This window comes from Sciurus carolinensis, chromosome 12, assembly GCF_902686445.1.
Source record: "Sciurus carolinensis chromosome 12, mSciCar1.2, whole genome shotgun sequence".
Classification (NCBI taxonomy): domain Eukaryota; kingdom Metazoa; phylum Chordata; class Mammalia; order Rodentia; family Sciuridae; genus Sciurus; species Sciurus carolinensis.
Genome location: NC_062224.1, coordinates 115,594,869 through 115,609,741, shown reverse-complemented (window position 1 = coordinate 115,609,741; position 14,873 = coordinate 115,594,869).

Sequence of the window (14,873 nt, the reverse complement as noted above, 5' to 3'; positions counted from 1 at the left end):
TCCCTAAACCCTGAGTTGCCCAGAAGGTGGAGACCAGGCAGCTATCCTGCGTGGGTTGGCTCAGCATCATGTACCTCATGAGCTCAAAGCCGAAAATGTAAAGGCGAAGGGCACCAACCAGATGCACGGCCCCGGCCCTGTGCACGGCTGCTGTCGGAGCAGCTGTAGTCATTTCCTGCCTCCCCACATCGCTGTACCCACAGCTCAGTTGCTGCTGGCACATCTCCCCTCACTGACCGGTGACAGAGGCCTTGGTGGGGGCTCAGTCTTTGTCCCGTTCACCCCTTTCCTTCTTCCTGTTCACCTCGACTCCGGTGGGCTTCCCTGGGTCATGTGTATTCCCACTGTGTACCAAGGTGCTACCCTGGCACCTCCGCAGCAAGAGGGCTGCTCCTGCCTGGCCCTGGGCCTTCCGGGGAGCTCAGGGCTTCCTCGAGTTCATTCTGATGATGGGAAAGTTTCTGATCCAGGCATGAGCAGCAGGGCAGCCACACTAGAAGGCGCGTCTTCTAGTGACGGGAAGACTGAGAATATCCTTGCATGGGCCCTTGTGCCTGTCAGTAAAGAGCCAGTTGACTCAGGCCTCTGCACGTGACTCGTTTATTTAACATAACTGACAAAATGTATAAATTGATCTCATTTGTGTCAAGGTAGAGAAGAAATTTAAAAAATAATTCCTGGTCCATTTCAACTCATCCTCACTGAAGAATGTGGACAAAGGTGTATGGATCTGAAGAGGTCATCTAGTCCTCCTCCAGCCTGGGTGTGAGCCCGGGGACAGGACCTGCCACTTCCAGTTGAGTTTTGAGGCTAGAGGGGCACTTGTAGACCAGCGTGGCTTACTGGTGGAGGAAGCCAGCTAGGGGTCAGGGTCAAGCTCAGGGAGGTGCCTTGGTGTGCCTTGTGTGTCTCCAAGGAAAACTGCTGGGGAGGGAGTCTGAGAATTCAAGATTCTTTGTTCAACTTACTTCTGGAGTCCAGATACTATTTTTGGAAACCACATCAATAAAAATTGTATTTGACTTATGATGAACTTGAAGAAATATTGGGATTTGAACTGTTAGACTCCCAAGTGTGACTTCTGTATTATACCTAACAGAGGGTGACAGGTGCATCCAGCATTCTAGCCTCCGCCTGTTGGTAAAAGCACCCACAGGAGGCAGCGGGTACACCATCATGGTAACTGAGGAGAGCTCAAGGCAGGGAGTGTTTACAGAGGCACAGGACAGGAAAGGGGTCGGAGAGGGAGCAACCAGGTACTAGCAACAGTGAGAAATCGATCTCGCCCCGTGCTAAGGGACAAATCGAGGAAGCTGTTTCCAGAGCCCAAGAAGAGCCGTAGGAAGAGGGGCCACCTGACCACCTGGAGATTAGGGAATAGATGTCTCTGCTCTTCTTCCCCTGGTTTTGGTCCCATGCTAGTAGCTTCCACTGGCCAAACCTGACTGAAGGCAGCAGGTGGGGGAACCTGGTAGTCTGGGGAGGGACAAAAAGTGGGTCTGGAGAGGCAGAGCCAACCACACAAAGGAAAGTCCATCTCTGCAGCCCCTTTCCGAGGACGTGTCTTCCACGAGGGAAACTGCACTGAGCACAAAATCCACCCACTCCTAAGAATTGACAGTTGGCACAGAGTTTCAGCTACATGAAATCAACCACTGAAGATGGTGATTTCATTTTACAAGAAAGTAAATAAGGAGAACAAATTTGAATTTTGACCTCTGTCTTCTCCTAAAGTACCTAGAGCTCACTAGGAGAAAACTCCCGACTTCCCAAGCTGTGAGCTGGTTTGGGAAACCCAGAGGCATTGTGTGCACCCCAGGACTGGGTTCCACCTCCAGGTGAGGAGAGGCAGCTGCCTCTGGAATCCTAGAGACAGAGAGGGCCATGTGGAGGCTGCCTCCTCCCCGGGTCAAAACCAGCGAAGTGCAGGGGAGGGAGTTAGTGCCTGCAGTCCCTCGTCAGCCTCAGGGGGCGTGGTGTGCGTCTGTAAGGACAGACAAGACCCCCAGTCCCCTGGGGAGAACATGGGAACAGTGTACCAGTTAGCCGGTGACAGTGCTGATAAGGAGCAGGAGGAACTGCTTCTAGTGTTTGGAATGTTACCAGAGTAGAGAATAGGAGTTTCTCCGGGCCTCCCTGAGACTTATCCCTGGGGAATCATTAACAATGACAACTGAATAACAGATTTGTGCCACAATCTGCCTTAAAGCATGCTGCATAGAGCCGCCCTTGTGGGCAGAGTCCTGAGTACAAACCCGTCCCTTCTCTAAGGTCGTCCACTCTGCTGTGTTCTGAGGCAAGCTTTCTGTTTGGACTCCATCGCAGCAGGTGTCTCCTGAGCTCCACCTGCTCTGCCAAAACCATCCCCTCCCTCCACACCACACGCACCAGTGAAATTCACATAGAACCTGGATTTTAAGTCATACCCCCAAAAAACCTGACAAAATCTGTCCAGTTTTGTCTTTCTTGTGGAAATAACTAGCAACCTAACTTGATTCTCATAGGCCCACACGTGCCATCTCCAGACCTAACCCTAGGGTCCCTGAGGCCTCAGATGTGCAGCACCCAGCTACAGCATCACTGCCGGCCGCCCAGTCACCTGGGTCCAGGGTGGACGTGGCCCTCAGAGCAGGGAGCTGATCCTCTCGACTTAGTTTCTTTCTGGAGGTTCTTGAGTTTGGTGGCAACCAATAATCTATTCGGTTTGACTCTGCTGGATGAACATCTCCCCAAGGCCAGGGCAGCGTGCTACCAAGAGAACACCGTTTGAAGCCATGAAAAGTGGACGATTTCAAGTAAGAGAAGACTCAAGTCCCTCACAAGAAAGGGTTCGTTGTTTTCTAATAGCGTGAGCTAAGAACTCTCAAGCGCTCTGGGTGGGAACTCAATGTCGTGTGAAGTAGCCAGGCACCAAGGCGCAGGCCTGTGATCCCAGCTCCTTGGGAGGCCAAGGCAGGAGGATCCCAAGGGCAAAGCCAGTCCCAGCAACTTAGTGAGAGCCTGTCTCAAAATGCAAACTAAAGTGCTGGAGGTGAGTTCGGGCCCCAGAGCGCCTCCCAGTACCAGCATCAGCAGCCGAGAGTGTGTCAAGCAAGTCAGAAGAGCACAGCCGGGTCTCAGCGCCCTCGGCCTCCCTGCCTGCGCCTGGGCCAGTGGGCTCCTCCCTGCGTTTGCTCCCTTCCCTCTGCCATTGCCCGCAAGCCAGGCCCCTGTTGCAGTAGCCTTGTAAACTAGTTCCGGTCTCACCTCCTCTTCTTCTGTCCGAGGACCAAATTAATCACCCCAAGTTCACGGTTGTCCTTTGTACTCCTGTGCACATGAACTGTGAGGGCTCCGTTCCCTTGCAGGGCCGCTGTCCTGCCCGCCTCCGCTGCGTGCTTGGCGCACTACTCTGGGCTCTGCCCCATCTCCCTGCCGGGTGCTCTTCTAGCAGCGCCTGCACTTGGGCCCCTCCAGCTGCGAGGCACCCAGTCTCCTCTGCAGGCACACGGCACTTGGGGCCTGGCTTCCTTGCGTAGCCCAGTCTGCTTTTCATTCCAGGAATTGTCCTTCAACCTGCCTAGCTCCCAGGATGTCTGGTGCTAACCGTTAAGTAAGACGTCGTGCTAGGCAGCCCGCGGTGTGCGGGAGAATTTAGAGTTCCTCACTGATGCATGGCTCTAGAATGGCAATAATCGGGTGTAACGGTCATCATCACAGACACGGTGTGCTGAAGTAGTTAGAACACAGCTTCCTCATCTAATCGAGAAACCGCCGACACGATTCTAGCACCACGCCGAGAGCCTTAGCGTGGACCAGTCACTAGATGTCTACTATTACCTACTTGATGGCTCTCAAGTCCTGTCCTTTATCTATTTATTTTTTGCCCCATTTTTGAAGCTTATGATGTGCTAAACACTGTGCTGGGCACTGGAAATCCAGCCGAAATCAAAGCAGTCAACCTGGCCTCAAGAGGTACCTGTGCTGTCACAGGTGGACACCCACTTTGGAACATCTAGAACTCGCTCCTGCGTAGGGCCTGCGCACCATGCCTGTCTCCCACTAGCCTGTGAGCTCTGGGGAGGGTGGTGATATCCGGCTGTGTCTCCACCACTGGTGCCAAGCCTGCTCTGATGAAGACCCGGGTACTCTGAAGGAAGTGGTGGGGCCGGCATGGGGCGCGGGGCTTCTAGGCGGGTGGCCAGGGCCGCGTGTCCCTGAGGAGGCAGCTCCAAAGTGAACCCTGGGGCCGGCCAGGTCGGGAGGGGAAGGCTGCTCCCCTGGGACCACTGCTGGGACCCCGGGCTCCAGGAGGGTGGGAGTAATTGCGCTCCCAGGGCCACAGGGCGCTGCACCACTCCAAGGCCGGCGAGCTCACGTGGAGGCTGCACTCCAGGCCACGCTCCGCACAGGGCAGGCAGCCTCTGACCCCGGCTTGGGAGGGTGTGGCAAATGCTAGCTGCTCGGCAGGCCGTCTTTACCCGCTCCACCGTCCTGCACGTTTGAAATTAGTCTGCTCTGCAAGCGAGGGATTAGGGTTAGCTGACTGATTCAGCAAGGGCCATACTTAGGACCCGAAGGAGTCAGCTTGTTTCTGTTTAGTCTCAAAGTGCCTGCCTTTCCCTTCCTTCCTTCCTTCCTTCCCTCCCTCCCTCCTTCCTTCCTTCCTTCCTTCCTTCCTTCCTTCCTTCCTTCCTTCCCTCCTTCCCTCCCTGTCTCCCTCCCTCCCTCCTTCCTTCCTTCCTTCCTTCTTTCTTCCTTCTTCCTTCCTTCCTTCCTTCCTTCCTTCCTTCCTTCCTTCCCTCCCTCTTTCCTTCCTTCCTTCTTCCTTCCCTCCCTCCCTCCCTCCTTCCTTCCTTCCCTCCCTATCTCCCTCCCTCCTTCCTTCCTTCTTTCCTTCCTTCCTTCCTTCCCTCCCTCTTTCCTTCCTTCCTTCTTCCTTCCCTCCCTCCCTCCCTCCCTCCTTCCTTCCTTCCCTCCCTCCCTCCCTCCCTGCCTCCCTCCCTCCCTCCCTCCTTCCTTCCTTCCTTCTTTCTTTCCTTCCTTCCTTCCTTCCTTCCCTCCCTCCCTCCCTATCTCCCTCCCTCCTTCCTTCCTTCTTTCCTTCCTTCCTCCCTTCCCTCCCTCTTTCCTTCCTTCCTTCTTCCTTCCCTCCCTCCCTCCCTCCTTCCTTCCTTCCCTCCCTCCCTCCCTATCTCCCTCCCTCCTTCCTTCCTTCTTTCCTTCCTTCCTTCCTTCCCTCCCTCTTTCCTTCCTTCCTTCTTCTTCCCTCCCTCCCTCCCTCCTTCCTTCCTTCCCTCCCTCCCTCCCTCCCTGCCTCTCTCCCTCCCTCCCTCCTTCCTTCCTTCCTTCTTTCTTTCCTTCCTTCCTTCCTTCCTTCCCTCCCTCCCTCCCTATCTCCCTCCCTCCTTCCTTCCTTCTTTCCTTCCTTCCTTCCTTCCCTCCCTCTTTCCTTCCTTCCTTCTTCCTTCCCTCCCCTCCCTCCTTCCTTCCTTCCTTCTTTCCTTCCTTCCTTCCTTCCCTCCCTCCCTCCCTGTCTCCCTCCCTCCCTCCCTATCTCCCTCCCTCCTTCCTTCCCTCTTTCCTTCCTTCCTTCTTCCTTCCCTCCCTCCCTCCCTCCTTCCTTCCTTCCCTCCCTCTTTCCTTCCTTCCCTGCCCCCCATGGGTGACAAGACGGTTTGGGTATAATGGGAAAGAGAATGTCAAAGGATACTCAGTTGGAAGGGATTCCAGATGGGACTCAATTTGGGGTGTAGCAGTTCAGCCAGCTGCTTGGGAGGACAACCTGCTTCCACCGACTGCACCAACCACTGGGCTGCAGCTCCTGAAGCCTGGCTCTCCTGGCCAGGGGACGCTGCAAGCTCTGCAGCATAGGCCCGTCTCGACCAATGCCGCTGTCCTTCAAGGCAGAGCAGAGGTCAGGGAGGAGGAGGAGACAGGGAGGAGCTCAGCTCCAGGGGCATCAGGAACAACTGGTCCTGCTCACGGTCATGGGGCTGCCAAGGGCCTCTGGAGGAACCAAGCTTTCCTCCAAGGAACTCAGAGTCACTAAAACCCCATTCGCAGGCTAAAGGGCAGACAGCAGGTAGGACTCACCGCCCTTTGTAAGACACGGAGACCATGTGGCCTAAGTGGGTCATCTCCAACAAGCCCTCAGAGAGGAAGAGGATGCCAGGAGCATCGGGTGGCCAACCCAGTGGCCCCCGAGAAGAGGGTAGCGAGAGAGGCCCTCCCGGCGCTTCCTTCTGGGATGGCTTCTGGAAAACCCAGTGAACAACCCTGCAGTGAAGTTCCACTCAGCTCTACTGGCCACTCAGCATGACGAGGCTGTGACACAGGTGTTGACTGTCCCACTTTACAGATGGAAGGACTCAGACCGAGAGGGGTGCTGTGCTGTGTTCCCAGATTCACAGAGAGAACGGACTAGGGCTGAAGTAACGTTCCCAGAGTCGCACAGGAAGTGGAAAGGCAAGAATTTGAACCTAGACAGTCTCATTTTAAGACCACTTTCTACCACACCGCTTTGCCCAGGGAGAGATTAAAACTGTGATTGCAGAGAAATCTGGAATGTGGCAGAGGGCTGGGGCCGGTCGGTCACTCAGAAGACACGGTCCCCGAACAAAGCCAGAGCGGCTGGCCTTGCTGCTTGCAGCACGTGGTCGTCTCACTAATCAACAGCGCAGCCAGAGAGCGCGGGGACGATGACAAGCCCGAGCCCGGGGACAGCTCCAAACAGGAGCTTGACTTAGAGGACGGCTGTTCAAAGAGGTTAAGATTTCGCTGCGCTCTCTTCCTGGCTCCCAGGAGGGAAGCTTTCATGGCAGGGAGTCACGATATTTGTGCGTCTTTCAGACAGCTCTCCTTTTAAAGCTGCAGGGTGCGGGGAGCGAGGTAGCTCTCCATCCGTTACAAAGGCTGCCGTGGGCAGCAGAGTGGGAGGGGCTTCGGCAGGGCAGGGGCGGTCTGCGTGTGTGCGTGTGAGTGTGCGAGTGTGCATGTGTGTGCATGTGTGTGCGTGAGTGAGTGTGTGTGTGTGTGTGTGTGAGTGTGTGTGTCTGAGATCCTCCAGTGTCGCTGCCTATTTGATAGCAATGGAGTCGGGATGAATGAGGATTTCAGACAAGACCAAAATTCAGACAAACAGGTCTAAATACGTTTTTATTCATAAACAGACAATAAGTCATTTTAGACCTGCCATGAAAGACCTCCCTCGCCAGCCTCCCCATCCACTGCCCTCCAGCAGCACTCGGGCCAGCACTGTCCCGGAGGAAACGCACACACCAGCTCCAGGCTTCCTCTGAGGAGGGTGCTTGCAGATCTGGCAGGTTCTCCAACAGAGGATGGCGCTCAGAGCCCAGAGGCCTTGGTTGGAGTCCCAGCTAGGCTCTCCCTTTTGAGTTAAAGCCCTGGCCCTGCTGATACGGCTGTGGGTTCGGGATAATCTGGTGGCATGCATTTGCCAGTGTCCCTTTGGAGTGACAAGGACACGCAGACAGTGGGTTACACAGGATTAATGGGGAAGGGTCTGGAGCCTGTGGCTCATGAAGAGGAATGGCAAGGACAACCGGGCCTTGCAAGTCCAGAGGGGCTCCTTCTGCCTTTTGCCCCCTGCGTTTTAACCCTCCTGGTCTGCACGGCCTGGGGCGCGTTCAACGCGGCTCCCTTCATCGCTCTGGCCTCCAGGACAAGGAGGAAATCCGCTCCGCAAGTCACGTGTCGGCTGTTCAGCCAGGGTGATGGAGGCCTTTTATTTGATCAAAGAAAGCGTGGATCTGTAGGTGGTGATGTTCCCTGGACCCTTCTCCTCAATACGAGTGTGAACTGGGTGATTTATAGAAATCGCAGGTACTATAATGAGATGTTTTCACTGCTTTGTAATAATACTGTGACCTGGCACTCAGCACTGGCCTGGAAGGCTGCCTTCTCAGCCGCAGACCAAGTCCTCCCCAGATGAGTGCTCTGTGGGTGTGGGCGGCCTGCCCTCCGGTCCCCACGGGGGGCTAGCAGTGGGTACCAAGGAAGACAAAGGAGAGGGGCAATGCAACTGCACGGAGATCCTTCAAGATGTCCTTCTGCTGACCTGGAAAATCCGGTGTGCACCTATTTAGGAAGGTGACTGTGATGTGTGTTTATTCCATTCTGACAAAGGCAGGGAATATTCAAGAAAACTTTGAAGTTCAAACAATGTCAGACATTATACTCTCATCCTTTTTGTCTTTAAATAAAATTATGCTGTTCTACATCTGAAATTTTAGGTCAGTGTTCAGAAATTCCTTCTTGGACTTGCGCGGGACTTCTTGGCTACATAGGTTGTACCCCAAGCTATGCACGTATTTTCCATGAAATCTCTGGGCCAACCTATCTCTGCTTTGTGACTACATAACGTCAGTGGCCAGTTACTAAAGCAAAGGTCAGTGTCTTCAGTCATCTAGATTGGCAGGCTGACCTGACGGGCCACGCCCCTCCCCCACCCACATGACCTCATGTTACAAAACACTTGGCAGGTGTAGGGTGGGTGTGGAAGAACACCCTCTCTGGTGACTTATTTTATCGACCATCCCTAGGCCCCCAAATCAAGGATGACCACCATAAATAAACCCTGGGCACATAATTTTAATTGGTCAATAGTATTGATGTTCCCCTGGTTGACTGTCCAGATCGTGTCTGGGGTTATTTCCTGTTTGTTTGGGATTTTTTCCTCTGGGGGAAGGGATATATTTGATCTGTGAGCATCTGTTATTTTCTGGGACAGTTTTCTGGTTTGGCTTTAAGTTCTCCGGAGGTGTCAAATATGCCTCCTCAGATTTTCTGTGCATGCCACACGCGTTAATACCTCTTGCTTGAGAACATCCACGCGAGGTGAGAACGGCCCTTGATAATCTGCAGCGAGCTGGCTCCATTCAGCTGCGGGCACTGGGTGCTCTGGAGCCCGGAGGCCGCCGGAGGCCACCGATGCTCTTCTGCGGCGAGGCGCTCTGCTCCGGCGCGGGGAGAGGTCTACACTACAGACCTCCGTGAGTCCTTACTGAGTTTCAGGAGGCTGCAGCCAAGGGTGCCAGGGCCATCCGTAACTCCTGCAGCCTTCCGGGGTCACTGCGTAGAGCTCCGTTAGAAGGGGGTTAATCGCTCTGCTCTGAAAAACTCATTGAGGAGAATCGGAACCCTCCTGTCAGAGGGTTTCCTGTGCCACATACGGTTTCCGGGTTGGAAAAGACAAAAGTAACCCTTGATAATCAATTGGAGAATCAACCAGAGAATATTAAAAGAGTAGATAATGAATGTGAGATGCAGTGATACAGACCATTTACCTTTCTCAGTAACCTTGATTTTCTCCCCTCCATTAACAAAAAAGAGAAGAAAGAAAATTTCATTGAAGTACACACAGAACATACAGAAAAACACAAAAAGGAAATGCATAAAAACTACCTATAATCATACCCCTGGGAGATAGTTACAGTTGACATTTTTCAATGAATGTAAAATTTAACTTTTTGAGATCATTTAAAAAATATTTTAGAAATATTTTAAAACAATTTTTATAACTTTATTTTGCTTATCTATTTTTATTTATTTATTTTTTTAATGTGATGTTTAGGATCAAACCCAGTGCCTCTAGGCAAGCATTCTATCATTGAATCACAACCCCAGCCCCCATACGGGCTATTTTTAAAGTGAATTTTCACTTAACATACATTTTACTGTATCAGACATTTCCTTGCAAACATGATATTTTTTGTAACCTCATAATATTTGATCTTTTGACTAGGACTCATTTATTTAGCCAATCTCGACTACTGAGCAATTCTTTCTTCTGGTTTTCCTGTTATAAACAGCACTGAGATGAATTACATGGTTGTGTATCTATCTGTCCAGTCATTTCTTCAGAATAAATTTATATGAAGTTACTAGCTCAATGTACATGTACTTTATTTATTTATTTTTTTGCGGTGCTGGGGATTGAACCCAGGGCCTTGTGCTTACAAGGCAAGCACTCTACCAACTGAGCTATCTCCCCAGCCCCTGTACATGTACTTTAAAAACAAGAACAAAAAAGTCTGCAATGTAAGGCCAAATTGCTTTCCACCAAGTTTGTGGCAATTCACTATCACACTCCCTCTTGTGCCTGGTGTGAGAAGCACTCACCTCAGCCAACGTGATGATGCTAATGGTGGCTGAGGTCATGAAATGCCAGACTCCGCCTGATGCCTCCCTAAGAGCTGTGTGAGTCTGCCCTCGATTTCCATCAGCAACCTGGGATGAACCTTGACCCAAGTCATTGTTTGCTGCTCTCAAAGAAACTAAAACGCCAATAAAATGTTTGATCCCCTTTCATCTGATAATGTCAGGTTAAGACCATCCTGGTCATCCAAAGTGAGGTATCTGTGAAACAATGCACATCTATGACTTATTAAAGATTTAAATTGTATCCCTATGGTGCAGTGGTTTCATAATGAAGTTTTCCTGCGATAGCACTCTCTGGTTTTGGTATTAGTGTACATACTGGCCACGTGGGATGATTGGCAGGTGTTTCCTCCTCTTCTTCTAGGATGAGTGTGTAAAGGATTAGTATTAATCCTTCTTTCAACATTTGACTAAATTCAACGGGGAAACCATCTGGGCCTGGACTTTTCTTTGTAGGAAACTTTTAAATTACTAAGTCAACCTCCACCTTAACAAGTCAATTCAGGTTTTCTATTTCTTCTTGAGTCAGTAGTTTATGTCCTTTTAGGGATTTGTCCATTTTCTTTACATTATCTAATTTATTGTCATACAGTTGTTCACATATTTCCTTTATGATCCTTATTTATTTCATAAGGTTGGTAATGATGTCTTTTTCATTCCTGATTTTAATTTCTGTCCTCTCTTTTTTCCTGGTCAAGCTAGTTAAAGATTTGTCACTTTTGTTGATTTTTTTAGGAGACCAACTTTTTAAGATTGACTTTATTGTTTTTCTATTCCATTTCATTTTTCTTCTCCCATCTTATTATTTCCTTTCTTCTACCTGCTCTAATCTGCCACTGAGTCCCTCTAGTGATTTTTATTTGTTTCAGTTATTGTACTTTTTTTTTTTTTTTTTTTTTTTGCGGTGCTGAGGTTTGAGCCCAGGGCCTTGTGCTTGCGAGGCGAGCACTCTACCAACTGAACTGTATCCCATATCCCCAGCCCTATTGTACATTTTGACTTCAGAGTTTCTTTTTTATTTCCTTTAAGGTCTCAGTCTCTTTATTGATATTTCCATTTTGTTCATACTTTTTCTTATTTGGGTGTCTTCAAAATAGTTGTTTTAAAGTTTTTCTAGTAGATTGGCCATCAGATCTTTTTCAGGTACTGTTTTTCTTGGTTTGGTTTTTTTCCTTGAATGAATCAGACTGTTTTTTTGTGGCGGGTGAATGCCTTGTGATTTTTTGGTTGAAAACGGACTTTTGAATCTGATAATGCAGTGACCCTGGAAACGAGACTCTCCCTACCTCAAAGTATGCTCTCTTCTGTTATTGTTACTTCAGGTTCTTTGCGATAAGGGTCAGCCTAAGGTGTGAACTTAAACTCTTCTCGGGTCTTTTCCCTGGCCAGCCCTGGTCACTTTCTGATTTCCCCCACACATGCAGTTGCCCTTGAACGTCTTTAATATCTGACTCAAGAAAGAGAAGAAAGAAGGAAACATGGGTGCTGGCTCAGAATCCTTTGAGAATCCCTCGGGGACAGGGGAGGCTGGCACCAGCACGGAGATGCAGCCACAGAGGCAAAGGGACCCGCACCTCTGGGTCAGCATCAGCCATCAGTGATTGGAGTCTGGGGCCCTGAGTTGAAGGACAGGGCCCTTTCTGCTTACCCTGGTTCCCATAAGCTGCAAGCAAACTTCTCAGGGACATGTGGACAGCTGCCCGTCACAGGACCGGGGTGGGAGGATGGAAGCTGTTACTCCACTAAGAGCTGAAATGGACCGATATTAACTGCAGTTTCCTGCCCACGCCTCCCCTGAAAGTCATAAGCCTTCCATACCCTCGACTTCCAAAATAGTTCCATAGGATAGATTCTGCCGGTGTATGTGTTGTCTAGGTGAGGCTGCAGATTCCTACTCCGCCATCTTGCCAGAATTTCCCCCCAGGGCCTATTGCTGTATATAAACTTTATTGAAGTCTGCTCATGTGCAACTCAGTTATGCACTGCCTGAGGCTGTTCTTGCACTGAAGTAGCAGAGGTGAGGGACTTTGACACACACTACATACTCTGCTTTCAAAAGTGCTTACAAGTAGTCTTAGGACATGTCTAAAGCCAGTCATTCAAACTCTGTATCGCTCAGTCCCAGAAGCCTACCAAAGAGAGCTCACACGGGATCCTCCCTGGAAGCTCACACAAAACACAGGAAGCCACACACCCCAACTGTCTGTGGTATCAATTCTGCAAGTATGCGTTGAGTTAAACAATTAACATAAACCCCGTAACACCAAGGAGAAAGGTGTACTTTCGTATGCATTTTTGAGATAAATCACCAGATGGTGTTCCCAGGATTTCAGTGGTTGGCCAAGCTGCGCCCCAGACTTCATCCAGGCCAGCTTGGGGGCCTCTGTGGAGGGGCGCAGGAGCGGGCCGCTTTCTGTGAGGAGAGCGTGTGTTGCGTGTGTGGATTTCCCAGTCCCTCTGTGCTGGCCTAAGGGCTCGCCCAGAGAGGGTGAGCTGGCGCAGCTGAGGCGGACGCAGACACAGGACCCTAGAGAACAACCAAGGAGCACCTCCCCAGACGCCAAGAAAGCCCGCGTGAAGAGGCAGCGCCTACCACTGAAGGGCAGGTGGAGAGCCGTAGGCCGGGGAGGGACAGGATCCCCGTCGGGCGCACACCTGTGGCTTCTTGCCAGCAAATGTACCCACGCACTTCAACCCAACCAACAAAATTAGGAGCAGTCCCCCATCTTCCTCTGGAAGGACCGGCGGAAGTGTTGCCTCTCAGCCTATCCGGGGCCCAGCTCCTCTCGTCTCCCTCCTCCTCCGCCTTCACCCATCTCTGGATTAAGGAGTGTGTGAAAGAAGGACTAAAGCCTCCTTAGGAGTCAGGGGATCTGCTTGTTCTGTCCCCTTCCCCAGGCCACACTATCAGCCAGAGGAAAGGCCTCTCTTCACAGCCGAACAGCGTCTCGGGAGCCTTTCAGAGCGACACCAGCTCTGCTGACATGTGTGGCTGGTGTGCTGGCCGCGTGCCCCGAGAGGCTGGCTGAAGCTCTCTCAGTGTTCATCCAGTTCCGGGAAGGGATGAGTCCCTTCCAGGGGAGGTGGGGCTCCGCCATCCTTCCCAGCCAACACGTGCTGGGACATTGTCCCCTCCTGTGTCCATAACAATGGCTGAGATTGCTAGTTGTCTATTTTTTTAGTGATTCTGGTTTGGGCTGAGGGGGAGTGGTAAATATGCCCAGTGGAAAACCCGACCTGCCCAGCTTCTCTCTCAGGGATTGAGTAACTGACTCAGCGCTAGGTCCTGATGCACAGGGCTGTCAGGGAAAACCTTACAGACGGGGTGTTAACCAACTGGGAATCCCCTTTGGCCTTCCCTCTTCCTCTTCCTCCTTCCAGAACAATGGATTCAATAGCGGGAAATGCAGTGTCTGACTTGTGACCCTCCAGTGGCCTTGTGAATGGAAGCCACAAAGGAACACGGTTTATTGGAGGAGCGCATGGGTGACTTTGCAGAGTCACTAACAACCTTGATTGTCCATAACCAAAATTCATTTACATGAGAGAAAAATAAATGTCTGTCTTCTTTAAGCCACCATTGTTCCAGATACCCGTTACAGACAGCGGAAGGTAGTTCCCAGTGCTGCGTGTGCCAGGCGAGATGTCCAAGAAGTGGCGGTGAAGTGTATCTCCCATTGAAAAAACAAACTGGTCCTGATTTGTACACCCACCTCCTGTAAGTCTGGCTAATAGGAAATAAGCGACTAAAGACTTCTGTGCTCAGGAAACTCCAGGGTTGAACTTTGATCCTCCAGGGCAGGCAGTAGGAGATAAGAGGTGTTCACGTAGGAAAACAATAAAGAAAACAGTCCTGAAATTGGGATCAGCTTTTAACTTGGGAGAGTGGTGGCAAGAAAATCTTGTGTGGGTTTGAGAAAAAACAGAAGTCCTTCACAAAGGTAGGTGGCTCTAGGTGACTAAGACAGGAAACATTCCAGCATTTTCCATGCAAATCCCAGTCACTATCCACCCATCCCACTTACACGCACCATGCCCAGACTGACGCTGTATGAGCACAGCACTCCACGTGCCCAGTCTCGGTGGCTTCCCAGGGGGAAGCAGAGACCCTTAGCCGCACTGGGCCCTCCCGAAGGCATCCCTGCCAGCTCTGTGTTTCAGTCCTAGGGCTCCACGCCTGTCCACACGTGACCCTCACACAGCAGACACTGGTTGGGATTCATGAAAAAAAAAAGCCACCGAAGTAAAAGCGACTGCATTTCTAAGGATGGGGTAATAAAAGGTAAAAGAAAATGGTATTTAAAGAGAAATCCAGGCACTTTAGAGGCAGCAGTTGTGTTGCCCCAGTGGAAGGTTCGTGGGGAATCCCACATAAGGGTATTCTAGGGCTCTGGCCCATGCGGATCAGCCGTCACTTTAAAAGAAAGGAGAGGGAGGTGGAGTTGTAATGGGAGTAGAAGGACACTGGTGACCAACTCTGAGCCATGGTTCACCTGGACCAGTCGTGGTCACCATGTGGCTGTCTCTCTCTGGGTGACCCCTCTTAGGGCCAGGTGCCGGCTCTGTCCTGCAGTGTTCCTGACGTGGCTTCCTGGTGCCTCCTGCAGCAGGGCTAGTGCCTTGACCTGTTTATTCAAGAAGGATGCCTGGCTCCGGAGGACAGGAGAGCCATGCCCAGGGTGACAGAGTCAGTGACCATCTTGAGGCCCCCT